At 64.5% G+C, this 26091-nt stretch overlaps 1 protein-coding gene and 2 long non-coding RNA genes across 5 annotated transcripts in view; 2 read left to right on the top strand and 1 right to left on the bottom strand.

The window, feature by feature from the left end:
- Positions 1-1980: 1980 nt before the first annotated feature.
- On the bottom strand, positions 1981-22111 carry LOC125754625 (uncharacterized). The gene is made up of 2 exons (XR_007409347.1): positions 21906-22111; positions 1981-10952 (listed from the first exon to the last, which is right to left on the bottom strand). It is a non-coding gene; the product is annotated as an uncharacterized LOC125754625 (long non-coding RNA).
- On the top strand, positions 11663-13402 carry LOC125754624 (uncharacterized). Its single transcript, XR_007409346.1, has 3 exons — positions 11663-11761; positions 12191-12374; positions 12447-13402. It is a non-coding gene; the product is annotated as an uncharacterized LOC125754624 (long non-coding RNA).
- The window catches only part of DISP3 (dispatched RND transporter family member 3), a 50563-nt gene continuing 45427 nt past the window's right edge, over positions 20956-26091 (top strand). For 2 of the 3 annotated variants that reach the window (XM_049107291.1, XM_049107289.1), the window contains exon 1: positions 20956-21085. The gene's annotated coding sequence lies outside the window, so the exon portion shown is untranslated. The remainder of the gene's footprint in view (positions 21086-26091) is intronic. The other variant, XM_035713450.2, reaches the window with a different exon arrangement.

Raw genomic sequence — 26091 nt, 5'->3', positions numbered from 1 at the left:
AGAGCTGGGTCACGGCTGGCCTGGGGCGAGGGGAGGGCGGCTGGGGCTTGCCTCTGGCCTCGGGAGCAGAATCTGAGAAGTGGGCCAGCAGCCCGTCCCCTGCACTGGGCCTCCCCGCCACACCGCCAGGCTTCCCGCCCCCCGTGCTGGCTCCAGCGGGCCTGCTTCCCAGCATCCGGCCCCTGCTCGACATGCCCGGGAGGGATTTACGTTGGAGCAGGAATTAGTTATGAGAGAGAGAGAGAGAGAGAGAGAGAGGCTGCCCCATGGGCTGCAGTAGGAGCAGGAGCCCGACAGGCCGACAGCCAAGGGCGACATCGGGGGCTCCCTGGGTGCCAGGCTGCCTTTCCTCTCACCTCAACCATGAAAACGGAGAAAACAGAACCGGGTCACGGCACAGACAGGAGCACGGCCGCCTGAGCCCGAGCAAAGCAGCTGCGGGGCGGGGGGAGCCAGCTCTGGGCCGGTCCGACCCGATCCCGCAGCCCCCTCCTCGGAGGTCTCGGGGCTGAGCGACGGCGGGTTCTGGGTGGCGCTGACCCAGTTCCTCATAAACAGGGAGGGGCCGCCCCTGCCCCGCTGGCTCCCCCAACACCTCGACTCTGTCCCACGAACCTGCGAGTTGATCCCAACCTTGGGAAGTGACGGAGGAGCAGGTGTTGGCGCCCGGCCACATGGCTGACTGTCGCTGAGCCCGCTCTGTGCCCCGTGGGGGGGCTCCCTGGATGCGGGGCCCGCAGGCTCCACGAGCCCTGGGCAGCTTGAGTCCACGCAGCAGCCGTGTCGCTTCCCTGGACGGGCCGCCTCTCGGGGAGCCGGTCCCTTCGCCACCGCTTCAGGGACGGGGGCCTGATTCCTGGGGGCCCAGTCTGAGGCCCCCCGGGTGCTGGAGGGCGCGCACCTGCACCGCGGCGGCTTGGACCAGGGCCTGCCCGTCCCGGGGGCTGGCGGAAGCCGGTGCCGTCTTCGGCAGAGTGCGGAAGGGGGGCAGGTGTCCCCGGGCCCCTCCACTCCTGCTCCTGCGTCGGAGCCTCGGGTGTGGTCCCGGCCCACCGTCCCCGCTGCACCGTCAGGCACCTGGGGCTCCAGTCCAGGCCCCAGCCGTGACCTGGGGCAGCGGCTTCCGGCTCTGGCCTCGTCGGTGGGGACCTGCCCCGGACTCAACCAACCGGATGACCTGAGCACCGTGAGAAGAGAGGTGGTCAGAGATGTCCCGGCCCCGTGAGGAGCTGAGCCTCAAGCAGAGGCTGTAGGGAGTGGGAGGGGGCGCCCTGGAGCCTGGGGCCTGAGTGCACACCGGGGAAGGCCGCCCCAGGCAGCCCGTCCTTCTGGCCGACCCGGGGTGCGTAGGGTGCTGACCCCGCCAACACCGCGTCACCCCCAATCCTCCAGCCTCAGGTGAGCCTGCCTTTTCGGAGCAATCTCGGGGAGGTCAGCGCGGCCAGCACGCTGCTGGGTCAGGGCCGGGGCGGTCTGGGAGGGAGGCGGCGGGGAGTGTGGCCCGGCTCCGGCTTGGCTGCACGTTCCCCGGGCAGGTCCCTTCCGGCCCCGCTGTCCTGCTGCGTCCAGCCTGCAGGAGCCCAGGCGTGCAGCGGGGCCATGCAGCGGGGCCCACAGCTGTCTCGCTCTCTGCTGCGCCCCCTGCCCCTGCTCCCCACGGGGCCCCAGCCTCCCTGCCCTGCCCTAGGCCTCCCCTCCCACCTCCCCGCGCCATCCTGCGCTTCCCGCCCGACCCACCGTCCGTCTGCATCCCTGCACGGGCCCAACAGAGGCCGGGGCCGCCGGCTGTTCAGGACCCCCATGCCCGGGGCGGCGGGGCGGGTGACAGCGGGAGGACTAGACGACCTTACCCAGAGCATCCCGAGCCGCTGCGGAGCTTTAATTTATTTAATCAATTCCGGCCCCCAGGCTGGGGAAGGGAAACGGCAGGATATTAAATCTGTCGCTCGCCCCAATCTGTCATAGGGATGTCAGCGCACATTGATTCTTCTCCTCCCGCCTTTATTAACTCCCTCCTCCGGGGGCGGCCGGTTCTTCCAGTTCAGCCTGGACCCGGCCCGGGAGCAGACTGCAGGTGGAAAGGGGGGGCGGGGGGCAGCACAGGAACCGTTCCGGCGACGATTAAAACGAGAAGATGTTCAGCATTGAGACAGGAGGCCGAGAGGGTGGTTCGTGGTGCAGAAGCTCCCGGGAGAGCGGAGAGCGGGGAGCTGCCCCGGGCAGGTCGGCCAGTTAGGGGGGCGGGGCGGGGACCCAGGACTCCGAGCTCCCTGCGTGACAGCTGGGTAGCGATGGCATTGCTTGCTCGTTAGGGACGGCGTTAGGCCCCCGTGACCGCCGTTTAACACGCCCCGGACACATGGCACATGCATGACCCCACAGTCCCGGAGCTCAGGGGCGCCCTCGGGGCCGGCGGCCTTCCATCCTTCCTCTCGCGAGGCCGGCCACGGCTGCTCAAGGCTTCCTCCCACCGCGTGGCGTTGACGCTGACGCCCCTGCTTCCCTCCGTTACTACAAAGGACCCTTGGGACGGGACTGGGCCCACACGGGGACCTGGGTGCATCGCCCCACCTCAAGGTCACCGATGTGTGACCCTAACCTGCCCCCAGCCTTGGCCCTCGGAGCAAAGCGAAGGGTCCATGGTTTACAGGTTGGGGGGGGGGCATGGGCGGACCCCAGGCTCTGGGAGGCACTTTCTGCTCTAAATAATTGAGCATCGGGCCCCCTCCGTCTTCCCAGCCCACTCTCCCATCATATGATTTATTTGCTCATAAAATTGAAGGCCTTCTTCTCTGGCACCATTTTCTATTCGGCTTAGACAAATATTTAGCAGCCAGACCTGACCTTAATTTCCTTAAATATCAGAGGCCCCGGAAGATGGAGAGCCTGCCCAGTGGCCGAGGACGCGGTGAGTCCGGGGCGGGGACAGTGGCTGGGATGCTTCCCCGGTGGCGCTGCCTCCGCCCGGGACCCAGCGGGTCTGCGGCCTGTCCCCCAGCGCCGGGTCCCCCCACGGCCGAGGCTGCGGGAAGAGGCAAGACGCGCACATGGCGGGGCTCCGGGGGCTCCCACACCTGCCGGAGCTGGCGTCCCGGGCGGGGTCTCTGTGCTGGGGTGACGGGCCGAGCTCCCCCGCAAGGCGAGGGCTGGGCTGTACCAGGGAAGAGGGGGCACAGGGGCGGCCACGGGGTCAGGGGCCTTAGCGGGGCTGCCGGGCCGGACGCTCGCATTTGTTCCTTTCCCGCAGCTCGACTTGGGGACTCATTCATTGATTCGTAGAGAAACGGTTCCCGTGTCAGGCCTGGGGATCCCGAGTCAAAGCCCAGGGCTACCTTCCTGGGGGGCAGTGAGGGGAGGTGCAGGGAGTTTTGGAGGCGGGTGGGGGAGGAGGGAGCCCCTGTCACCGTCACGGCGGGGGGATGGCCAAGAGCACTGGGGCCCCTTCTGGGCAGCTGACCTCAGGCTAGGAGCCCTTGAACGGTGAGGGAGACGCAGACGGGGCCTCTGGCCTCTCCTTTCATGGGGTTCCCGCTCCAGGGCACGGAGGCTGGAGCCTGTCCCCCAGCTGCCCACACCAGGACCCCGGGCCTTCCCTGTGCTCCTGTGGGCCCCGTCCCCGGGCTGAGAGCTCCCCAGCTCTCTGCTCCTGCAGGCCCGCTTCCTCCAGGAAGCCTCCCCGGGCTGGGTGACGTGTCCCTCCACAGACCACCCCACCCGCACTGCCGGGTGCTCCAGCTGCGGTGCCCTGGTCCGGGGCAGGGTCGGGGCCCGCCACATGTCAGCTGTGCCTCCCTGAGCCTCGATTCTCTTCCTCCGTAGGGTGGTTTCCAAGGTGGGCAGACTCACAGCTCCTGCCTCGTGTCCTTAGCCCCGAGTCAGCGGCCGCAGGAAGCCGAGGTCTCGGGGCAGCTCGGGGTACACAGTGGTGCTCAATAAGCTCCGGCTACCTTTGGTGCCCTGGGCTCCCCAGGCGCGGCCTCGTCTGTGCAGTGACCCCAGGTCCAAATCAAGTCACATCCACAGGTGCCAGGGGTTGGGGCCTCAGCGCATCTTCCTGGGGGACACAGTTCAAACCCCAAGGGCCCCCGAGCCCCGCGGTCTGCACCCCCATCTCTCGTCGCTGCCGGTCACTCAGCCCTGATGCGCGGCCATCGCGGGCCCGTGCGGCTCCCTAGAGGTGCCAGGCGTTCTCTTTCCTCTGGGCCTCCGTGCGCTGCTCCTCCTGCCAGATTCCCGGCTTGTGTCTCCCTGTCCCTCCGCCCCCCATGACTGTCACCTCCCGGGAGCCTCCAGCGACCCTGTGCTCCGGGCTCCCTTGGCGCCCCCAGGCTTGCCACTGGGCGGGGGGGGGGGGGCTTCCTCCGCGTGCCCCTCCCCGTCAGCCTCCTTGCCTGTGGGTCACAGGCCTGGGTAAGTGACTCACTGGGGGAAGAATGCGGTGTGTCCAGCAGCTCCTGAGCCCCGGCTGGGGGAGCAGGCGCGGCCCCACACTACTCTCCCACGAGGCAGGACTCTCAGTATCCCCACTTTGCAGATGAGCAAACTGAGCTCAGGGTGGCCCACGGCCTGACGACGGGCGGGTCACAGGGGCGGGGCTTTGGATCCTGCAGCCCGAGGAGGACCCTGAGCCGTGGCGGGAGGATCACGCACTCTCGGTCCCAGGAGAGGCCCAGCCTCGGTGAGGTGGAGCCAGGCGCACGGACGCGTCCTGGGGCTGAGGACGCGGCACTGTCCTCGCACCTCGCCGCACGGGGGCCCTCGGTGTCCTCGCCCAGACTCTGGGGGCCCTGGGCGCAGGCGAGGGCGGTGGCTCCCCCGTCTCTCCCCTCCGCTGACCGAGCCCGGGTCGGAACCGCGGGGCTTCTGTGTCCTCGGCACCTGAGAGCAGCCGTCCAGGGAGCCTCAGGGAGAAGCGGCGGACAGGTGCCCTGGCTCACCGCGGGCAGCCGGGGAGCTCGGCTTTGGGGTCAGACTGACTGATGCCAGGTATCCCCCGGGCGGCCCTGGCCCGGGCACCGGAGCCCCCGGGCTCTGCTCCGGTGTGTGCAGGGGGAAGCCGTGGAGACAAGGAGGGCGACCATGACGCCCCCGGCTTCTCCTGGGTGCCCCGCACCGTCCTCCGGTCCCTGGCATTCAGCTCACGTACTTAAATTCTCACCGTTTTTCTTTTAAGGAACGAAGCAAAACGCAGATAAACAGCCGTTTAGAATCATGACTCCATAATCCGGGAATTCTCCTTCCGGTGCAATCTGTTCAGCAATTACTCTGCGAGGCGGAGGGAGAGCCTCCCGGTAACAACCGCGCCGATCCCCGGGGGCAGGCGGCAGCCTGGCTCCTCCAGATGGGCCTTTCCTCCCCGAACATCCGCACATCCGCGTGTGGCCCGTCCCGGTGAGCGGCAGAGGAGGGGTCTCCGCCTGCCGAGGCAGGTGCGGGGCGCGGGGGGAGGGCAGCCCAGCGGGGCCGACATACCCGTTCGCCGCCCTTAGGACAGTCCCGGCGCGGCCTTCCTGGCTCCCTGGGGGCAGTAAGCTGCCTGCGGCCAGCGCCCCATGGCCCTGCCATCGGCTCCTGGCTGGAGGCCAGTGGGAGCGCCGCCGCCTGCCCGCGCCTCCCGCTTCACCAGGAGGGAGTCAGGCCAGACAGGCTGGTGCAGCGCACGCTGGCAGCTCCCGGGCCCGCACCTGTCGGCCCCGAGCGCCCGGCAGCACTGACCCTGAGGTCCGGAGGACGGGCCGTGGGGAGGTGGCCAAGACGCTGGCACAGCGAACTGCAAGGGGTGCCATTAGCAGCAGCGCTGGGGCCCTGAGGACATCCTGCCCCTGACGCTGGGAACCGGGCACCTCATTCAATCCCATTTGTCCCGAACATTCGTCCCTACCAGGCCCAGGGCCTGGCGTGGGGGATCCTGACGGGTTCCTCATCTCCAGAAGCCACGGTCCGCAGGGGGGAGGCCGACTGCCGTGGAGACGCATCTTGCAGGCAGGACGCGCCCCCTTCTCCAGGCAACTTCCGCCGTCCCTGCCTGGAGGCAAAGGGACTTCACGGGGAAGGTCACGTTTGCAGCCTCAGTGGCTGCGTTAGGATCAGTGCGGAGGCGTTCATCAGGGAGTGGGGGTGGCTGTGCAGAGCATGGCGGTTGGAAGGGCCTGGAGGAGGCGACAGGCCACCCGCCCCCTTGACACGTCTTTCTGGCCCATGAGGACGCACCTGCTTCTCCATCTCTCAGAGCCTGAGGAGGACGAGGGGAAAGCGCGCTGGGTTCCCGGATCCCGGGCCGCACCTGCCACTGACACCGCGGAGGAGCCTGGGAGCTGGGCCAGCGCCTGGGATGCTAAAGAGGCTTAAATTCCGATGCTGACCCCGGACACCACCACCACCGGGGAGGGCCGCACTGGCTGGGGGGTGGGGATGGGGGTGGGGGGTGCTAGGGGAGTGCAGGTCCGTCTGGGTGCTGTGGCCGACGGGCAGTGACTGCCGGGGGCGCTACGGAGGGTGACGGCCCCCATGTGGCCCACGCCTCCCTCATCTGCACGCATGAAGCCCAAAGAGGGCGAGTCCCCCACCCGAGGACACCCGGAGCCGGGACAGGGGCCAGCGCCCCTCTCCTAACCCTGAGCCTGCCCCAGAAGCACCGGGGAGGCCATTAGAACGCAGATGCCGGACCCCATCACCAGGGTTTCTGATTCAGATGTTCACATTCTTAATAAGCTCCGGGGTGACGCTGCTCCACTGGGGCCTCGGAGAACCGCTGTTCTACGCCAGCCTGCTGGGCTGAGAAAGGAGGGTGAGGCCATTTCTGAAAGATGGGGACTGGCCAGGCCCTCCTGAGCCACCAGGGCTGTGGGGCGGGCCTGAGGGGTCAAGTTTCAGGATGTACCCTACAAGGTTAAAGGGGCGGCCGCCAGCCTCGGCCGGGAGAGGGGGATCACCTCTTGGGCCCGAAAGGGTTCTGGCTTGAAAAGGGATGATGAGGGCAGCCGGGGGGGCTCAGTGGTTTAGCACCACCTTCAGCCCAGGGCGTGACCCCAGGGTCCCAGAATCGAGTCCTGCACCGGGCTCCCTGCATGGAGCCTGCTTCTCCCTCTGCCTGCGTCTCTCTCTCTCTCTCTCTCTCTCTCTCTCTCTCTGTGTGTCTCTCATGAATAAATAAATAAAATCTTTGAAAAGAAAAGGGATGATGACCGCGTGATGTGAAGGAGGTGTTAACGGATGCTGCGGTGGTGACGGTTTTGCAAGACGGGAGTGCGTCAAGTGATGGCTTGCACACCTTGCACTCACACGGTGTCACAGGTCAGTTACGGCTCGAGAGGGTCCTGCTGCCCGGCCACAGCCCAGACCAATGCAATCAGAGTCTCCGGGACAGATCCAGGCGCCAGGGTTTTCCAAACCTCCCGGGGTGGTTCTAGTGCGCGGTGCGCGGCCAGCCTTGGGAGGCGGTGGGGAGCCCTGCTGGCATCGCAGACTCACATTCAGTAGGTGCGAGGTGGGATTTCTTTAAACGAATGCCCAGGTGTTGCCGATGCTGCTGGTCCACAGGCTGCGCTTTGAGAAGCAAGGTCCGGAGGCGAGAGAGAGCCTGCTGCTATCGTTTCTGAGGCTGGTCCATCCCGAGGGCTCATCCTCCTCTTTGCAAACCGTCCCTCCCCGCACCAGCAGGCCAGCCTGGCTGCATTGCCTCCATCCTCTCTGCAGCCCTGGCTGGGGGGACCCGGGCCAGTCCAGAGCCCTGCGGCCCCCCAGCTGCTTGGTCAGGCAGGAGCCAAGAGCCGCAGCCTCCAGGCTGGAAGCTGACGCCCGCCTTCCTCCCAATGCATCCCTTGCCCCCCACTGCCTTTTTGCCCGTGATTGCTCGTCGTCAGTTGCCCGTAAGGCGTTTCAGCCAATCTGTGCATTGATTGGGCACCTTCTGTGTGCAGGGGCGATGATAATTTGCTCTATGCCCTTCAGCGAGTGTCTTACCCACCCCCACCGAGTAGCCTGTGGATCAGGACCTCGTTTTAGTCACCGTAATGTCCTGAGAACTTAGTACAGTGCCCGGCGAGTAGACTGTGCTCAACCAGTATTTGTTTATTGAGCCTGCGGGGTGAATGGCGTCAGGGACCTCAGAGCCTTGGCGTCTTTGCCTATAGGATGGGAGTGCAAGGGCCCATTTCATAGAAGTGTAGTGAGGCTTACCGCCATCGAAGGAGCCTCTGGCTTCCAAGTGGACAGGCTGACACCGATATGTAGAAGGAGCAAGTCCTGGGGAAAATGGAACTAGGACCCCAAGTTAGTATACTCAGGAACCTCCAAGCAGGGCAAAGAGCTGTTTGCCTTGTGAAGAAGAGTGGCCAGGGGAGGAAGCTGGATCCAGGAGCTGCGGCCAGGTGGGCGGCCCTGTGGGCTGGAAGGGAACACGGCCAATGGCAGCCCCGGTCCTGGCAGAGAGAAGTGGCCCAGCAGCCAGTTCAGCCATTGGCACCTTTGGAAGATTGTCTCAGCAGGTGGGGAAGCCAGAGCGAGGTGTGAGCTTCCAGTCCCTTTCCTGAAATATCTGCTCGGGAAGGTCAGCCAGCAAGAGCGGGCCCTGATGCCAGGATGGAGGGTGGCACACGGGCTGGGCCCCTGGCTCGGAGCAATCCCGTTTGGGGTAGGCGTTTCCGCTGGCCGAATGCAGCTCTTTTTTTTTATTTTTTCCTCAATTTTATTTATTTATTCATGAGAGACTCAGAGAGAGAGGGAGAGAGAGGCAGAGACACAGGCAGAGGGAGGAGCAGGCTCCAGGCAGGGAGCCCGACGTGGGACTCGATCCCAGGACCTCCGTGGTCACACCCTGGGCTGAAGGCAGCGCTAAACCACTGCGCCCCCCGGGCTGCCCTGAATGCAGCTCTTCTAAGGGATGTCCTCACCGTCCGCCTCTCCCTCTAGACGGTGATGCTGTTGGCAGCAGCCTCTCCCAGCAACGAGGCTTGTACCGCTCCAGGCCGGCTCAGACCCTGTGCCCCCCCCCCCCACCCGGTGAAAGGACAAGAGGTGCCATGCCGAGATGCAACCGTGAAGAGCCGTGGCTGAGACGAGGAAGCTGGGGTTGTGCACCTCGATGCTCAAGGCTCACCCAGGCCATCAAGGTCTAGTGCTTGGACCTGGAGGAGCTCCCGGTACGGGGTGGATGCACCTGCAGGGGTGGGGGTGCAGAACGGCCCCTTGGGTCCTCCGTGCTCCCCGCCCAGAGCTTTGAGGCCCTCGCCGTGTTCCTTTCAGCCAGGCTTAGTCTCCAAGGACTGACTCCCTGAGCGGCGGTAAATCTATTCCTCTGTTTTCTTTAAGATTTGTCTGTGTATTTGAGAGAGAGCACAAGAGTGCACAAGCGGGAGGGACAGAGGGAGAGCGAACACCAGGCAGATGCGAGCGTGGTGTGGGGCTGGGTCTTACAACACCGAGGTCACAACCTGAGCCAAAAGGAGTCGGGTCCCCGACCAGCTGCACCCAACAAATTCATTGTTCCAGACACCCTTGGCTTTAGCGGCCCCAGATTGCACGGTTATAGGATTCCAAGGGTATTTAATCGGGACTCCTTCAGTTACAAGTGACAGAAAAGCTGTTCTACTCCATCTCATGGCTGAAAAGTCGCGAACGAGGACGTGGGCGTAGCCAGGCCGCGGAGCTTAAGTTGAGCCTCTCTTCGCCCGTCAGTCGGGTGAGGCCGGCACACCTCATTCTGGTGTCAGTGGGCGCCGTGATGGCTGCTAGCGACACAAAGCCTAGAGCCTCTCAGATTCAAGTCCTGCAGGACAAACGGGGTCTCTTCCCGGCTTCCTCTAACTCCTCACGTCATGTCCAGAAGTTCGACAAAAGCCTGAATTCTCATTGACCTGGATTTGCCTTGTGTCTGTCCCTGATTCAACCTCTGCAGCCCAGGAGACAATGGGATGCTCTGCTTGGCTTCGGCCGGGGTCCTATGTGCAGGCCGCCCGCCGGTTCTCCATTGGACACTGGTGGGCTGCTATCAAAAACTGGTCAACTGGGATCCCTGGGTGGCGCAGCGGTTTGGCGCCTGCCTTTGGCCCGGGGCGCGATCCTGGAGACCCGGGATCGAATCCCACGTCGGGTTCCCTGCAGGGAGCCTGCTTCTCCCTCTGCCTGTGTCTCTGCCTCTCTCTCTCTCTGTGTGACTATCATAAGTAAATAAAAATTAAAAAAAAAAGATTAAAAAACTGGTCAACTGATGAAGACAGATAAAGATTGCTAAAAAAGTGTCCCCACATCAAGGTTCTGAAGCCCTGGAGGTGGGAGGTCCTACGAGAACTTGACCGAGAGCTTTGAGGGGTCCCCAGAGCTCACCATTCAGATTCGGGACAATGTGTAGTGCTGGAAGATGGGGTGAAGCTCGGCCTCTCCCACTCTCCACCCTTCCAAAATGACACAGATCATGTGCCTCCTTCCTCTTCCTCTACCTGCAACCCTTCGGCCTGAATGTTCTCTTCACATTTCTTTGCCGTCGTCACTTTGCCTTCGGCATGGCTAGGTTTCAGATGGGGAAGGTGGAAAGTCAGCTGCAAGCTCTGCGGGTAAGTGGCTGCAGGGGAGGGAGCTGAAGAGACCCACGGAGCGGCTTGGGGTGTCAGCGATCAATCGGGATCTGTAAGAGGGAAGGCGGAGGCATCAACGTGGCACAGAAGCCTGAATTATTGGTCCTAATTCTGCAGCCTCCCAGCACAGCCTGGCCGTGGCTGCGTGTGGGCTGGGTCTCCTTCGCCACCACGTGACTGGCTTGGCCGGGGCCTTGCTCTCCTCAATGGGGTCGTAGCAACGCAACGAGAGAAGAGCCTTGAGATGTGTTTATGCGGCTGCCCTTGGGTTCTTGTGTTTCTGCCACAAAAGGAACCTAATGAGGGGTTCCTCATGGGACGCGTGGAGCAGACATGAGCTGAGCCGCGGCCTGAAGCAGGGTTCTCCAGTCAGGTTTGGACCTGTGGGCAAAACACACATGTTAGGGACGCCCGGGGGGCTCAGCAGCTGGGCATCTCACATACCCCGGGGTCCTGGGATCGAGTCCTGCATCGGGCTCCCTGCAGGGAGCCTGCTTCTCCCTCTGCCTGTGTCTCTGCCTCTCTCCCTCTCTCTGTCTTATGAATAAATAAAAATCTTTAAAAAAATACACACGTTAACGTTAAATGCTGCTGAGACTCTGAAGTGCTTGTTACACAGCACTAGGAGGGCGATAGCTGACTAATAAAGGTAGCAAGGCGGATTGGAGGCTCTGGGTGACAGAGAGTGCGTGTGTGCATCAGCCCAGCTGTACAACTGGGAGTTTGGGGGGCCCCACAGGATCGGGAGTAGGGCGCCCCGGTTCCGTAGCTCTCCCATGAAGTGCCACGTGACCATGGGAGGGTAACATCTGAGCCCGGTGCTCGGCCTCCGTAACCAGGGCCTCAGGAGCTCCAGGCTCTGCTCCTGCTTAGGGTCCGCCCGTGTGTGCCCCCGGCCTCTGCCCGGGAAGTGCCCCCACCCCCGCAGAGACGTCGTGCACCCTCACACCTTGTGTGCCCTCACGCAACAGACTCCATATAGAAAACAAGTCAGACTGTGACGAATGCAGAAATAGATGTGTGAAATTGTTCCGGGAGCAAAGAAGAGAGAGAGCTGACGACTCTGGGGGAAGAGTGGGTGGAGGGTTGGGGGGAGGCTCCACCGTGGAAGGGATGCAGGGCCTCCGGGATGAGTAATACTTCAGCTGGGGGAGAAGAAGCTAAAGAAGCTCTCGGGCAGATGGAGTGACGTGAGAAGGCTGGGAGGGCGTCTGAGCGACACGGGCTCTTGAGACGGGAGTGGAGTTGGGGCTACGGGGGCGCGGAGGGGCCGCGGTGACAGGGTCGGCCGTGCTGGGTCGGGCGTTGTCCTGGGGCAGCGGGGAGGGCGGCGCCACGGAGCACCCGGGGCAGCAGAGCCCCCAGCGGGGAACAGAAGGGGTCCTGGGGGGCTCTCCTGGCTTCCCCGCCCACGGGGGGCAGACAAGGCTGGATTCAGGGCCCCGGCAGGCTCAGCGGGTTGGGGAGGGCGGGCAGCCCGGGAATCTGCCCCTTAAACAGGAGCCTCTGAGATAAATGGGAACAACCAGAGGAAGCAAGAGGGCGGCGGGTCAGCTCATCGGGGTCACGGCGTCGGAGGCTGACCGAGCCTCCAGGCCCCGTCTCCTCTTCCCTCCCAGACGTGGGGCTGCAGCGAAACCCGGAAGGCTGGGAATCATCCAGAGCTGAGTTCAAATCCTGCTCTGCCGCTGACTAGTTATATGACCTCGGGCCAGGGACCGAACCTCTGCCGGTTGCTCCTTTTGTAAAACGAGGACAGTAACGTCTACCTTCCGAGGTTGCTGTGGACGTGACATATTCACGGTGAGCACCCACGAGGCTCAGCCCGACCGGGCGCTTCCTGCACGCCCCTAACTAACTCCTCGTCTCTTACAGATGAGGACGGTGAAGCGCAGGGGGTCAGCCGAGTCCCGCCGGGGCACACAGCCAGCAAGTGCCAGAGCCGGGGTGTGAACACAGGCTCCAGGACGCCTGCTCAGAACCCACACGTTCCATACAAGATGACGCGAGCGCCTCACACATCGCACGCGACACGCAGAGAAACGCCAGCTGGGACCGTCCTGCCCGAATCTTACCAACGAGATACTTGGGAGAACGATTCTGGGGGACGAGCACCGGGGGGGCCGCCCCGGACGAGAGGGAGCGTGTTCTCTGATTCTCTTGACCCACCGTGAGAGGGAGACGGCCCCGGTCCGCGGGCTGCGTGGCGCACAGCTACGGGCACTGCCTTGTTGTTGCTCTCGGCCGCGCCTCCCGCTGAGCGCCGGCTGCTCCGGTGTGCGGGGAGGAGGCCGAGACTCCGAGAACTCGGGCAGCGCGCCCCCCTCACCTGGCACGGCTGTGAGCAGACTCGGGGCTCTGGCCGCAGCCCCCACGCTCCGCAGGCCCTAGGTATCCGCGGACCGACGTGGCCGGGGTCACGGGCGCCTGGGCGGCTCAGCGGGTGAAGCGTCCGACTTCCGATCTCAGCTCGGGTCATGACCTCGAGGTGGTGGGATCGAGCTCCACGCTGGGCTCACACGCTGGGCGTGGGGGCTGCTTGGGTTCTCTCTCTCTCAAAAAAAAAATAAAAATAAAAAGCTTTGGAAGGACCGTGATCACAGACCCAGCAGAACGAAGGACGGGAGAGGGTGAGCCTTGCATCCTGACGTCCCTGAGCCACGTTGTCCTTATCTGTAGCAGAGAGAGGGCTATTCTCCAAGGGCCTGTGGCGAAGATTGAAGAGGAGGGTGCAGAAGAAGTGCCTGGTACGGGGCTTGTCACACAGCGAGTGCTCAGCAAACATCGACTGTGCTCATTATCAGGGGACGAGTAAGTGTAAAGGAGGGACGATGAGGAGGTGGAGGTGGTGGGGGGGGAAGACGGGAGGGAAGAGACGTGGGGGAGGAGGAGCAGTGGGGCTGGCAGGGCGGAGGGGGACAGGCGCCAGCCCGGCTCCCCAAGCTCGGCCCGCCAGGCTACCCGCCCAGGCTGCGCCCCCAGGGCCGTCGGGCGGTTCACGCCGCCCTGCTGCAGCCTGAGGCACCCCCGCCCCACGGGGCCCTGGGTGCCGGCGAGAACGGCTGTCCCCGACGCGTCCAGCTGCAGAACGAGGACTCAGGGGGCCGGGAAGGACACGGAAGCCTCGGAGCCACGGCCCCAGCGACTGTGCTGTCGGGAGGCAGCCACCGCTGTGGTCGCCGGCCCCGCGCCTTAACCTCCTCCCGGGTGAGAGCGCGGAGTCGGCCGCGTCGGGTGTCGGGGGGATGGCAGTCGTGCAGCCAGCGGCCCCTGCGTCCAGGCCTGGGGGCCAGGGGTGACGCCGCCCCCCGGGGCCCGGGGACTGTCCTGCCACGTCGCAGGATGGCCCTGCTCGTCTCCGCGGGGGAATGGCATCAGACACGGCCACTCTCAGATTGGAACGGGGACCGCCTTGGCCTGCGCCCTTGGAGGGCGGGGGGCTCCGAGGGAGGCGGTGACTCCCCCTGGGGAGAGCGCGGAGCTTCGCTTGGTTGTGTTTGTGACCCGGGAAGAGACCCAGGCGGCACCGTGGAGGGCTCGGGGTGGGCGCCCCACGGGGACCTAGCTCATGCCGGGCAGCAGAGTGCGACACATTAATGTGCCACCTCTGACGCCAGGCACATCTCCGTCACGGACTCTTCTGTGACCTCAACCACGTCCCTCACCTCTCCGACCCTCAGTTTCTCCATCTGAAAAATGGGAACGATTAACGTGGTAACGAATCCCACTGCCGGGAGCCGAGCCTCAATCTCCTCACCTGGGAATGAGGATGGTGCAGGCCCGTCCCCCGGGCGGGTGTGAGTTTAGAGGAAGTAACGCGTCCGCGGGGCCTGGCACCCGACACACGGCAGCCGTTCATTATCAATGATGCTAAAGCTGCCGGTAGCCTCCCTCGCTGCCTGCAAGGTGCCCGAACGCCCGAGCGCTGCTGGTCCCTCCGCAGCCCCTCATTCCAGCCCAAGGCCCCGACCACAGAGCCCTCTGGCCGGGCCTCGCCCCCTCCGCCCCACGCCGGGTGTCCCGGAGCAGGGCCGTGCGCTTCTCCAGCTGGGGGGAAGCCAGAGGAGCTCTTTCCTGCCGTCACGGCTGCGGCCCAGATGGAGGCTGGCGGGCAGGGTTAACGCTGGCTCGGCTCCCGGCGCCAGTGGGCCAGCCAGGCCGACCGAGGCAAGGGGAGGCGCCGGCCAACTCGTGCCAGGAAGCTGAGGCCAGAGGGACATGGGGTCAGGGTGGGGCAGCGGGGGGCACCTGGAGCTGGAATGCCACGCCGAGTCATGAACGCTGTCGCGCGGACAGGTGCAGCGGGAGCCGCACGTGCTCCCGGGGGAGGCTCGAGGCAGGCCCTCCGCGTGACTTCTCTCCGACTCTCCCGCGGGCCCGCTGCGCACTCAGAGCCCCGCCGCCTCCACCCCCGAGGGTGACGGAGCTTTTCTTGAACGGCAGCATCGTCGCACCGTCTCTGAGGACCCAGAGGCCACGTCCGTGTCCCCCTCCCTCTGCCCTCACCTCCGCCACGGCCCAGAAGCTCGGAGGCTGGCATCTGCCGCCGTTCGTGGTCCTGAGACGCCCCACGGGGTAGGGCCGAGCTGGGGCCTCGGACCCGGCCTCCCCGAGTCCGTCTGCCCCAGGTGACGACCTTCATGCCCCGTCCTGATAAAAGCGAGTGCTTTCTTTTACTGATGCGGAACCAACAGATGTGCGTGTCCAGGCTTAACGATTTACGTAACCGGCTTCACATTCTCCTGGCAGTTCCAGTACATTCACCCGGCTGCCGTGCGCCCCTGAGTAATCGCGGAGTCTCCCCACGACCCCCTCCCCATCCTGCACCCAGGCCCTCTGCTCACACTCTCCTAAAAGATGGGCTAGAGGGGCCCTCGGGCTCAGCAGCCCCGTGCCCCTAGTAGGCGGGTTGGAGCAAGAGGCCGGAGCGCCAGGGGCACCGGGACCGCGGTGTGAGGCACAGCAAGGCCCGCTCAGCTCCAGGTCCCCCGAGTCCCCGTGTGCCTCATTCCCGTTGCCTCCCACTTCTCGCCTGCCGGGGGACAGGCACCTGCGGGCAGCAGGGAACCTGCGGCCAGGCTCTGTCCATATAGAACAAAACAGCTGCCGTTTACTTGCAGCTCACCCCGTGCCCCCCCATGCCCCGGCCCCGGGTTGCCTCGTGCCCCTGCACGGCCTTTCCCTGAACCTCCCTCCACTGACGCGTGCGACCACCGCGCCCCGTCTGCAGATAAGGACATGAGCTCAGAGTCATGAAAGGGTTTTCCCAAAGCAGCTCCGGAGCTAGTCTGTGACTGAAGGGATTCAAACCGGAACTTCGGGGACGTTCCCCAGTTCCCCATCTCTCCCTTGCGGGTCCTGACAGCACGACCCTCGGGAGCCTATTTAAAACCTTCAGCCTGGAGGGTGAGCGCTCTCCTGCACCGTGGGGGGGGGGAGCCCTAGTCTTTGGCCAAGGCCACCCCGTCCAGACCTTGGGAGGGTCTTGCTCTTCCCTGGCAGCGCTTTGGCCCCTTAGGGTCCAGCCCTTGAGTGACTTCCGCCCTTGAAGACCCCAGGAAAACCTGGTCCTGTCCAGACGCTGGAGCCAGAGCAAAGGCCCCCGGAAACATGAACGGGGAGTAGGGTGGCCTGTGCTGCTGGGGGAGGATTACGCAGCAAAGCGAATATTGATAAAACTGTAATTGGCTTTTTTCTTTCTTTGTTTTTTTTTTTTTTCTTCCGAGCCTGGGTGTCTGCAGGCCAGGCACTGGGGCTAATTGTTGCAGGCAATTAATAACTTGGATTGTATTCACTCTGGCGCAGGCTGCTTGCTTCCTTGGAGGAGGCAGGCGAGGCTGGGCGAGGATGCTGGGTCTGGCTGCTTGCAGAATTCTGGAGGCAAGAGGAAGGTTTGCCATCTGCCCAGCCTCCCCCAGGCCCTGTCTTGCAGCGCCCTTTCCCCAGTCTGGCCCTATCGCCCTCCTCCAGACCTTTTTCTCTTCTCTTGAATTACTGGCCCTTCCACCCTGTGCCCCCCACCTCCTGAGCGGAGCTCCAGGGAGAACAAGGCAAGATGGTGCCTTGGGACAAGTTCAGGGCTGGGTCCAACCCAACTCTTCCACGGACTTCCTACGTGACCTTCAGCCGGAAATCCATTCGCCATGAACCCGGGCAAGTTTCCTGAGCTCTTTTGCATCCATTATATCAAATGAAGTGCAGTCAACCCTGAGAGCCACGGAAAGAGGGACTGACCATTCGACCTATCTCTATGATCATCCGATTGTTGCCTATAAATCTGCGCTCCGCCTCAGCCGGAAAGATCACCGCAGGCATCTTATAGGCACAGTTCATTACACTCTCATTTTGCAGATGAGGAAACTGAGTCTCGGAGAAATAGCGACTTACCCCAGGTCACGCAGTTGGTAAAAGACGCCTGCATCTAGAGTGCCAGGGGTTTCCTGGAGACGTGGGGGCCAGGAGTCCCGAAGCCAGTGTGTTAGCAGATTGAAGACACAATCACCTTTGAATGTAATTATTCTGTTCCCCGAGGCTGTTACAATGGAGCAACTGTCTTAATCTACCATGTTTTTCAGGAAAAAACACCTCCAAGCCTCCCCTCCCCACGTGCCCTTCCCCTGAGCTGCTCAACCATCTGGCGGGAGGACTTGGTTTGCACGCAGTTCATCTCAGCAGGGGTGGGGCAAAGAAGTGAGAAGTGTCACGGTGGCCTCCAGCAACACACCTCCAGGCCACCTCTTGCTCAGCAGCTCGTCCTCATCCTCATCACCATCATCATCATCTTCACTACCACCTGGTGTTTATTTAGAGCTTCGTTTACGCCGTCCGCCGTGCTGAATGCTGTTTGTGCACCGAGATTTGCTCACTTAACAAACTCCTCATTTATAGCCGCCCCTCTGAAAGACGCACTTCTTCCATCCCCATTTGATAGACCAAATAACCGAGCTCAGCAAGGTGAAGTGACTTCCCCAAGGTCACACAGTCAGTAAGGGGTGGAACAGAAATACGGCTTTACAGCGAGTGATGGGCTCAGAGGCCCTGCCTCAGACACGGTTGAAGGGAAATCAAAACAGAAATAAAGGGATGGGAACGAAGGACAAAGCGGCCTTTATAGCTCAAACCCCTTACAAGAGAAGCTTTTCAATTAGTCGTGAAGACAGAGTATAAGGGAAGCCGCGTATCGTCGCCAAGAGGCATTTAAATCAGACCCAGGAAGAACTTCCAGCAGACAGCGCTGGAGCAGGGCTGCGGGGGGCAGCATCCGTTCGCCGCCGCCTTCCTGTTGGGCAGATCTCGGGGCAAAGGAGGCTTCGGGGAGGTGCCCCGAGGTTGGGCAGGGATCTCTGAGCCCAGCATCCCCGGGCCCCGTAAACGCACATCCTGCAGGCGGAGTGGGGACTGGAGGGAAGGAAGCCTGAGGGTGAGGCCCTGCCAGGAGGCTGCCCGTGACTCTCCGCACCCGCGCCGGCTCCGCCGCCATCACCAGCTCCACTTTATGGCAGGCATATTTCAAAGGCCCGGTTCCATTTGCATTTTTAAAACTCTGCTGATGGCCCGGGAAAATTGCATCCTTTCAGTGCTCTTGGGCACCACGCTGCCTACCTCCTCCCCCACTCTGCGGGCCTCTGCCTCTGCGTCCCCGGTACCCAGAAGTCCCCCGACAGGGGCACGGCAAGCCCATCCCCCACTAGGGATCATCTGGAGACCCCACGGCAGGGAGGCCTTGGAGATCTGTGGCTAGCTACACGACATGGGCTAGGACCCCAATCCGCTAGTAATAGTTCCCGGGGGAGTGGGGGCCGCGTCCTCAGGACGGCCCAGCACCATGGCACGTGCCAACGGCATCCCCTGCGGATCGGTCAGACTGAAAGGAACAGTGCGGGAAGCTTGTAGAACTTTGAGGAGGCTTTTGGAAGCAGCCATCGCACCGGCTGAGAAGAGGAAGCCGTTCACCCAGCAAAGGAAACCCTTTGCTCTCAGCTGGGCCTGGGAACGCATTTTGTATCTTCTCCCCTATTGCTCCCTTAAAAGCAATCTTTTCCCTGTTCCCTAACCCTACACCCCCCTCTGCCCCGCCGTGGCTCCACGTTTTCTGGCTTCCCTCTGGGATGTAGCAGGAGACACCGGACACATGCAGGGTGGTGCTAGGTCTGTCCCTTTGCACTCCTCTATCAGATTCAGCCACTGCTGTTGGGGACAGCAATGCACATACCCCCCTGCCAAGTCTCAGGAGAGGCCTCTGGTCTCTGTCTGTCTCCCCTTGCAGCTCAGGGTGGCATCCTTCTAGTTAGGAGCTGCCTCCAGCCCTAAAGGTCGTCAAGGCCCCATGAAGCCACTAGGAGTCTCCTAACAGGCTTGACTGGCCTGCCAACGCCTCTGCTGAGGGTCCTGAGCACACGGGGCGCAGGTGCCTGGGCAGGGACACTGGTTCTTCTGCATAGATGAGCCCTCAAGGCATCCTGGGTGACACACACGGATGTGTCCGGTGGGCAGCGGGCGGGAGGCTACAGCTTCCAGGGGCCGCCGGCCGCAGAGCAGGAACGGCAGGTGGGCCACCCAGTGGGAGCTCCACTTAGAGGTGCCCTCGCCTCAGTTTCCCTGTGTTAAAGGGAATGACTGGGAAGCTGGCCTGGCTGTGTAGCCCCTGGTGCTTCATCTGAGCCCTCTGGGGCCGAGTCCCTGTGCAGGCCAGGAACCTGCTGCAGGCCACCCATGGGCCCCTTCCCTCTTCCCTGCTCTCCCCTGCACGTGCTCCAGATGCCGGGAAGCTCTTGCCACCCAGCAGCGGTCTGGGCCCCACCGTGCGCCGTGGCCTTGCAGCTGGCCCGGCCTCTGGGGCGACCCTCGGGCCCTCCCCCCGCCGGGGCCGCCGAAGCCAGTGTGCCGCAGCCCCGGTGGGGAGGAGTGGCCTGGGCCTGGGCTCTGTGTCCTCGTGGCCTCGCGGGCAGGGGTCTGGTGGGTGGCATGTGTGGCTGGAGGGCTGGAGGGCTGGAGGGCTAGAGGGCTGGAGGGCTGCGGGGATGGAGGGCTGGAGGGCTGGGGGCATGGAGGGCTGGAGGGCTGGGGGATGGAGGGGTGGAGGGCTGGAGGGCTGGGGGATGGAGGGGTGGAGGGCTGAGGGGATGGAGGGCTAGAGGGCTGGAGGGCTGCGGGGATGGAGGGCTGGAGGGCTGGGGGGATGGAGGGCTGGAGGGCTAGAGGGCTGGGGGGATGGAGGGCTGGAGGGCTGGGGGATGGAGGGGTGGAGGGCTGGAGGGCTAGAGGGCTGGGGGGATGGAGGGCTGGAGGGCTGAGGGGATGGAGGGCTAGAGGGCTGGAGGGCTGGGGGATGGAGGGGTGGAGGGCTGGAGGGCTAGAGGGCTGGGGAGATGGAGGGCTGGAGGGCTGAGGGGATGGAGGGCTAGAGGGCTGGAGGGCTGCGGGGATGGAGGGCTGGAGGGCTGGGGGGATGGAGGGCTGGAGGGCTAGAGGGTTGGGGGGATGGAGGGCTGGAGGGCTGGGGGGATGGAGGGCTGGAGGGCTGGAGGGCTGCGGGGCTGGAGGGCTGGAGGGCTGCGGGGATGGAGGGCTGGGGGATGGAGGGGTGGAGGGCTGGGGGAATGGAGGGCTGGAGGGCTGGAGGGCTGGAGGGCTAGAGGGCTGGAGGGCTGCGGGGATGGAGGGCTGGGGGATGGAGGGGTGGAGGGCTGGAGGGCTAGAGGGCTGGGGGGATGGAGGGCTGGAGGGCTGGAGGGATGGAGGGCTGGAGGGCTGGGGGATGGAGGGGTGGAGGGCTGGAGGGCTAGAGGGCTGGGGGGATGGAGGGCTGGAGGGCTGAGGGGATGGAGGGCTAGAGGGCTGGAGGGCTGCGGGGATGGAGGGCTGGAGGGCTGGGGGGATGGAGGGCTGGAGGGCTAGAGGGTTGGGGGGATGGAGGGCTGGAGGGCTGGGGGATGGAGGGGTGGAGGGCTGGAGGGCTGAGGGGATGGAGGGCTGCGGGGCTGGAGGGCTGCGGGGCTGGGGCGAGGACGCGGCGGGGCAGGAGCGCGGCGGGGCGGGCGGGTGCAGGGCGCGCGTCCGCCCGCAGGGGGCGCTGGTTCCCGCGGGCTCCGGGCCGGGCTGTACCACTCGGCTCCGCGGGGGGGGCGGCGGCGGCGGCGGCGCGGGGCGGCGGGTCCCGGGGGCGGCGGGGCGCGGGCGGGGCGCGGGCGGGGCGCGGGCGTCGTCGGCCCGGGGCGGGCGGCCGGGCGGCGCGGGGGCGGGGGCGGCCGGCGCGGGGGGCGGCGGCGCGGCTCGGAGGCCTGCCCGGCCCCCCCCGGCCCCGTGGTAGCGCCGGGACCCAAACAAAGGCGGCGGCGGATAAAAGGCGGCGGCGGCGGCGGCGGCGGCGGCGCTCGGGCTGCGCTGGGACCGGGACCCGCTCGGCCGCGCGGTGCTGGGGGGGGCGGCCCCGCCTCCTGCCGCCGGGAGGGCGCGAGGGCGCGAGGGCGCGGGGTCCCGCGGGGCGCTGTCCTCCGGGCCCCCCGCCGGCCGAGGTGAGTGCGCCCCGGGTCGCGGCTGCGGGGCCGGGAGCGGGGCCGGGACTCGGGGGCTGCGGGGCCGGGGCTCGGGCTCGGGCTCGGGGCTGCGCGGTCCACGCCGGGCGGGCGCTCGGGGCCGGGGAGGCTCGACCTGCGGCGGCCGCCCGTGCTCGCGGGCACAGCGGATCCCCTGGAAGTTGAGCGTCGGTCCCGGGGGCGCGGGCCACTCGGAGGGACAGGCCGGCGGCCTCCTCCCGTCGGAGCCCCGGAGAGCGGCCGCCGCGCGGCAGGGGCGGGGCGGGGCGGGGCGGGGGAAGGCGGGGGAAGGCGGGTCCTGCGCACGCGGGGGACCGCCCGGGGCGAGGGGCGCGGGGCCCGGGAGCCGACCGCGCCGCCGGGAGAACTTTTCCCAACTCCCCGGGGAGACCCGCGGCGGCGGGACGGGCCTGGAGACGCCTCTCGGTCCCCCGCGGCCCCGCAGACCCCACCCCGCGCGCCCCCTGCACCCCTGCACCCCGTGCACACCCGCCCCCCCGCGCACCCCCTGCACCCCCTGCACCCCGCGCACCCCGTGCACACCCGCGCGCAGCCCCCAGGCCCCTCACCGTCCGCCGGTGCACGTGGGCCAGCTCGGGGCTCCCACGCGCACCAGCGTCCGCGGGCAGCTCCCTCCAGGTCCTGGCCCCTCCGGGCATCTCTCCTGGCCAGAGGCCGAGCCCCTCCCCCGGCGCCCACGGGGCTGCCCGGGACCCAGAGCCGCTCAGCTCCCCGCACCGCGCGCACCTCCTTGGGGACCGGGACACGGAGACGCAGGTCCCCCCCCTCCCATGCGGACCTGAGCTGGCATCTGCCGAATGGAGGAGGAGGCTGTGGCCCCGTGGGAGCCGCGGGCAGAAGCCTGGCCCCCCGGGAACCTGGATTCTAGGCGCAGAGTCCATTGGGCTTAGCTCACCACCCCGAGCAAGCGAGCGAGCGAGCGGCTCCCCTTCCTCAGTCCTTACTCCAGACAAATCTCCTGCAACCAGGCTACACGCCCCTCTCTCTGCATCATCCTGCGCTTGCCCTCTCTTTGTTCCCCGCTCTGTTCTTCTCCCCCATGTGTATCTCCCTCCCTCCCCCCTTTTTTGGTCTTTCCCAGTTCGTCCTTCCCAGCTACCCTCAGTCTCTCTCACCAACTTTCCTTCAGCCTGGATGTGACCCAGCGCATCTTTGCTCCAACATGGACACAGTGACCCTTAGGGGGAGCCGACCCCATCCTCCAGGCGGCTTCCTTGCCTCTCCTCCCCTCTCTCTGAGAGTCTGACCCCACCCCTCCCTGCCCAGGGCCGCAGCAGCTTCCAGCCCCTCCCAGGGCACCTGTCTAGGGCCTGGTGCCCTAGAGCCCAGCAGCCTCTCCAAGGGGCCCGGATTCCTGTGTTCTGGGATCACAGCGAGCCCCCCACCCCATGGGGACTTTGAAGGACCTGGTACCCAGGTTCTGGCATCCCCTTTGAAACCTCTTCTGCTTTTGCCCTTAAAAATCCAAAACTGCGATGGAAGCAGAGGCGTCCCAGTGTGATGTGGTGCAAGGAGCCCTGGAGCAGAAGTAGGGACACCTGCATTCCAGTCTCGGCTTGGCCAGTCTCCCAGTGTGTCCTCGGTCAAGTTACCTCCCTTCCCTGAGCTTCAGGCTCCCCATCTGTGCAAGGACAGGGCTGGCTGACTGACCTTCAAGGGTGTCTGTTTGGCCCTAATAATGTGGAACATTAACCCATTCTTGAGTGTGGATAGGTTTGAAAAATCAGGGTTCTAACCTCAGAGGTTATAGCACCTTCCCCGCCTGCTCAAAGCACCCCCCACCGGTGAATTCATCCCGTCCCCCGAACGAGGGATGTTCAGGCCATTTCCTTCATAGGACCAGAGACGTCGAGTAGTTTTCTTGAGGTCACGTTGCTGAAGCGCATTCGCCAGTGAGGCAGACGCTGATTCTACTGTGGGTGCATCTGCGTGAACCACTGATTCCGCCGGTGGGTGCTCGGTGGATGAATGAATGAGTGAGTGAGTGGGTAGAAGGAACTTGAACCTGGATCTCCTGACCCTCAGAGCCTTGGAATGATGGGTTAAGCACATTCCTCTGGTCTCCCCAGCTCCCCTTCACTCGTCCGGTCACGTGAAGGCAGCTGGAGTTGTCTGAGGGAAGGTCCCTCCTCCTGAGTTGAGGTCACTCCGGGCTGGTTGTAAATGGCCACAGAGACGGGACTAGCTGAGAGCAGCGTGAGAGGCCTGCCCGGTGGGTAGGGTCTTGGCAAGCAGCCCCAAATCCCGAAGACTGGACCAAGTCAGCTGTCCGTGGGCAGCTGGCCAAGATCCGAGGCCAGGAGGGAAGACAGTCGCCGCTGCCATTTGACTGAGTGGCCACTTCTTACAGCCCCACGAGCTGAGTTCTGCAGAATCGCCTTTACGGATGAGCACAGTGAGATGCCGAAAGAGGAGGTGGCAGCCTTCCGGGCCACGGACAGTCATAAAAATAGGCACCCCAAGACGGCGGTGGTGGTTGAGGCTGACATTATCGTGTTGCCAAGGATGCCAGCATTATTAGGATTGGAAGCTCAGTGATTAGCCTCTTTTTTTTCATTTTATTTTCCTTTTCTTTGAAATTATTGCCCCACCTGAACCTGTTGTGCTCCTCCCCCCTCCCAGATATGGAGAGACCGAGGGCTGGACCGGGGAGGCAAGCTGTCTGGTTGTTAGTGGGTCCCAGCTGAGAGAGAGCTTGTCATTTTAAATCCTCCTCCCCCTGTCCACCCGCCCTCACCAGAGCCCGTCTTCTGCCAGAGGAGCCGGGAGCGGTGTCAAAGTCTGTCAAAACACCCTTCCAAGCTGGGTTCCAATTGCAAAGCCCAGGGAAAATAAATAAAGAGGGCAGTGTCGGCCCGAAATAGAAACATGCACCAACTCACAAATATGCATGTTTTCTCAAAGTCGCATTTCACGGGCAGACGGCGCGGCTCACACTCCAGCTGCTCGACAAAGGCCAGGGGCGTGGATGCTGCGGGACGGCCGGGAAGGTGGCCCTGCCTGGCCACGGGGACGCCGGCACCCACTGCTGCTCCGCAGCAGCCGGAAGGCAGGCCCCGGGCGGGAGGGTGCCGCTGGCCTGCGTCCGTGTGGTCGCCGAAGCTCCTTGGAAACGGGCACCGTCCAAGGCTCCGGGCCTCAGGTCCCCTGCCTCCCGACGGGAGCAGCTGGCACCGGCGGTGCCGACCCTGAGGCCGCCAGGGGTTGGGTCCCCGCCGGGTATTTACAGACGCGATTTCGCTCAGCCCTGCGACCACCTCACGGAGCAGGGATCGTCATTCCCGTTTAATATACGGGAAACCAAGGTTCAGAGAAGCGACGAGGCTTGACCAAGGCCACACACCCAGAGGAGACCAAGTTGGGGACAGACTGTGATCAAATAAACCAGAAGCCCCCGTTCCGCCCGGTACTGTTTCGAGTGTCCACTCACTCATCCGCCCACTCGTGGAGTGAATAGTCTTAGTCAAGAAACCGTTTACACCACGGTTTGCAAAAGCGTGTGGACTCGTCTGCTGGCCCCACCCAGGGTGACGGGTGACGGGCGCTGCTGTGGCCTGGGTTCAACCCTGGCCGTCCCTCAGGGCCCGGAGCTGGGCACCTGAGGTCGCTGGGCTGGGCTGCGGCTGGGGGTTTGGCCTCCGCGTCTTGCACTGTGTCCCCGACCACGGGAGCCCACAGCTGTCGCCTGTGCACGGGCTCGGGTGGGAGCCCCCGCAGAAGTGTGGATAGGAGAGGTCGGGGCTTCAAGGGGCGGATGGGGAGTTACTTGGAGGGGCCGAGCTGCCCGGCGTCGCCGGGAGCCAGGCTACTGAGTGTGCAGGCGGCGTCTGGGGGCCCCGTGGGGGAGCTGAGCCCCCTGCGTGGGGGTGCAATGCTGCTGGCTCTCGGGGCGCCGCATCCCGTGCCCCCACCACGAGCCTGGCCCTGCTGACCTGCCCACGTCCCCGCCTACGCATCATCACACAAACCACAAGTCGAGCAAATACAGAACATGTGTCATGTGCCGGGCACCGCTAGATGCTTTACGCCCATTAATTGACGTGAACCCCACAACAACCCAGAGGCGGGTGTTCTTATTCCACCTCGCGGCTGAAGGGACCGAGGCGGGAGACGTTGGCTCACCTCCCCAGGGTCGCACAGCTGGCTAGGAGGTAGGTGGAGCCCACACAGCCCCGTTAGCAGCTTTGTTCTGGGGACAAGGAAGGAGAAAATCTGGAACCAAAGCCAGAGGGAGGAGGAGCTGCTGGGCAGCAGCAGGCTGCTTCTGTTAAACCTCCGGGCCTTGTCACGCTCGCGGGCATCGGCGCCAGCAGGAGCTGCCACTCTGCCAAAGCCTGGAAGGAAGGAGCCGGGTGCGGGATCCCGGGACCGTCCCCGGGGGCCTTGACCACAGCGTCGGGTCTCCCTGGACTCGGGGGAGAACCCACCGGGCATGTGGAACCCTGGAGCACGCCTTTGATCTGGCATCCTGCTTCCCTCCTTTGTTCTTCCCCCTGAGGGAACCGGACCCGGAACCTGGGAAAATCAGAAAAAGCTGTCACATGGCAGATCTAGGGTCATGCCATGTGCCTTGAACTTGACCCTTGGGAATGAGGAAGTGGTGGGGGCGAGGGGGGAAGGAGGGGCTTGGGTTCAGATGCCGGTGGCCGGATCTAGGTCTCTTATAGGGGATGCTCCTTGGAACCAGGGATGGGGTCCTGGGAGACAGTGTCCAGAGGCCTAAGCCTCCTCTGCCGGAAGAAGTCTTCTCAATCCCCCACCCCACAGTCGGCCCGGGCAGCCCCATTGCGTGCCAGGCACCGGCTGCAGAAGCAGAAAAGCCTGTGTGTGTCCCTGTATTGCTCGCCAGAGTCTCCCATCCCCTCCCGGCATCTCCTGCCTGGAGCAGAGGTGACGGACAAAAGTGATGGACGAAAGTGACGGCTTCTCTAGGTCCCCTGACAGAAGTAGAAGGGGGACCCAGG

Source organism: Canis lupus, chromosome 2 (genome assembly GCF_003254725.2).
Source record: "Canis lupus dingo isolate Sandy chromosome 2, ASM325472v2, whole genome shotgun sequence".
Classification (NCBI taxonomy): Eukaryota; Metazoa; Chordata; class Mammalia; order Carnivora; family Canidae; genus Canis; species Canis lupus.
This window is presented reverse-complemented; position numbering and strand designations above follow the sequence as displayed.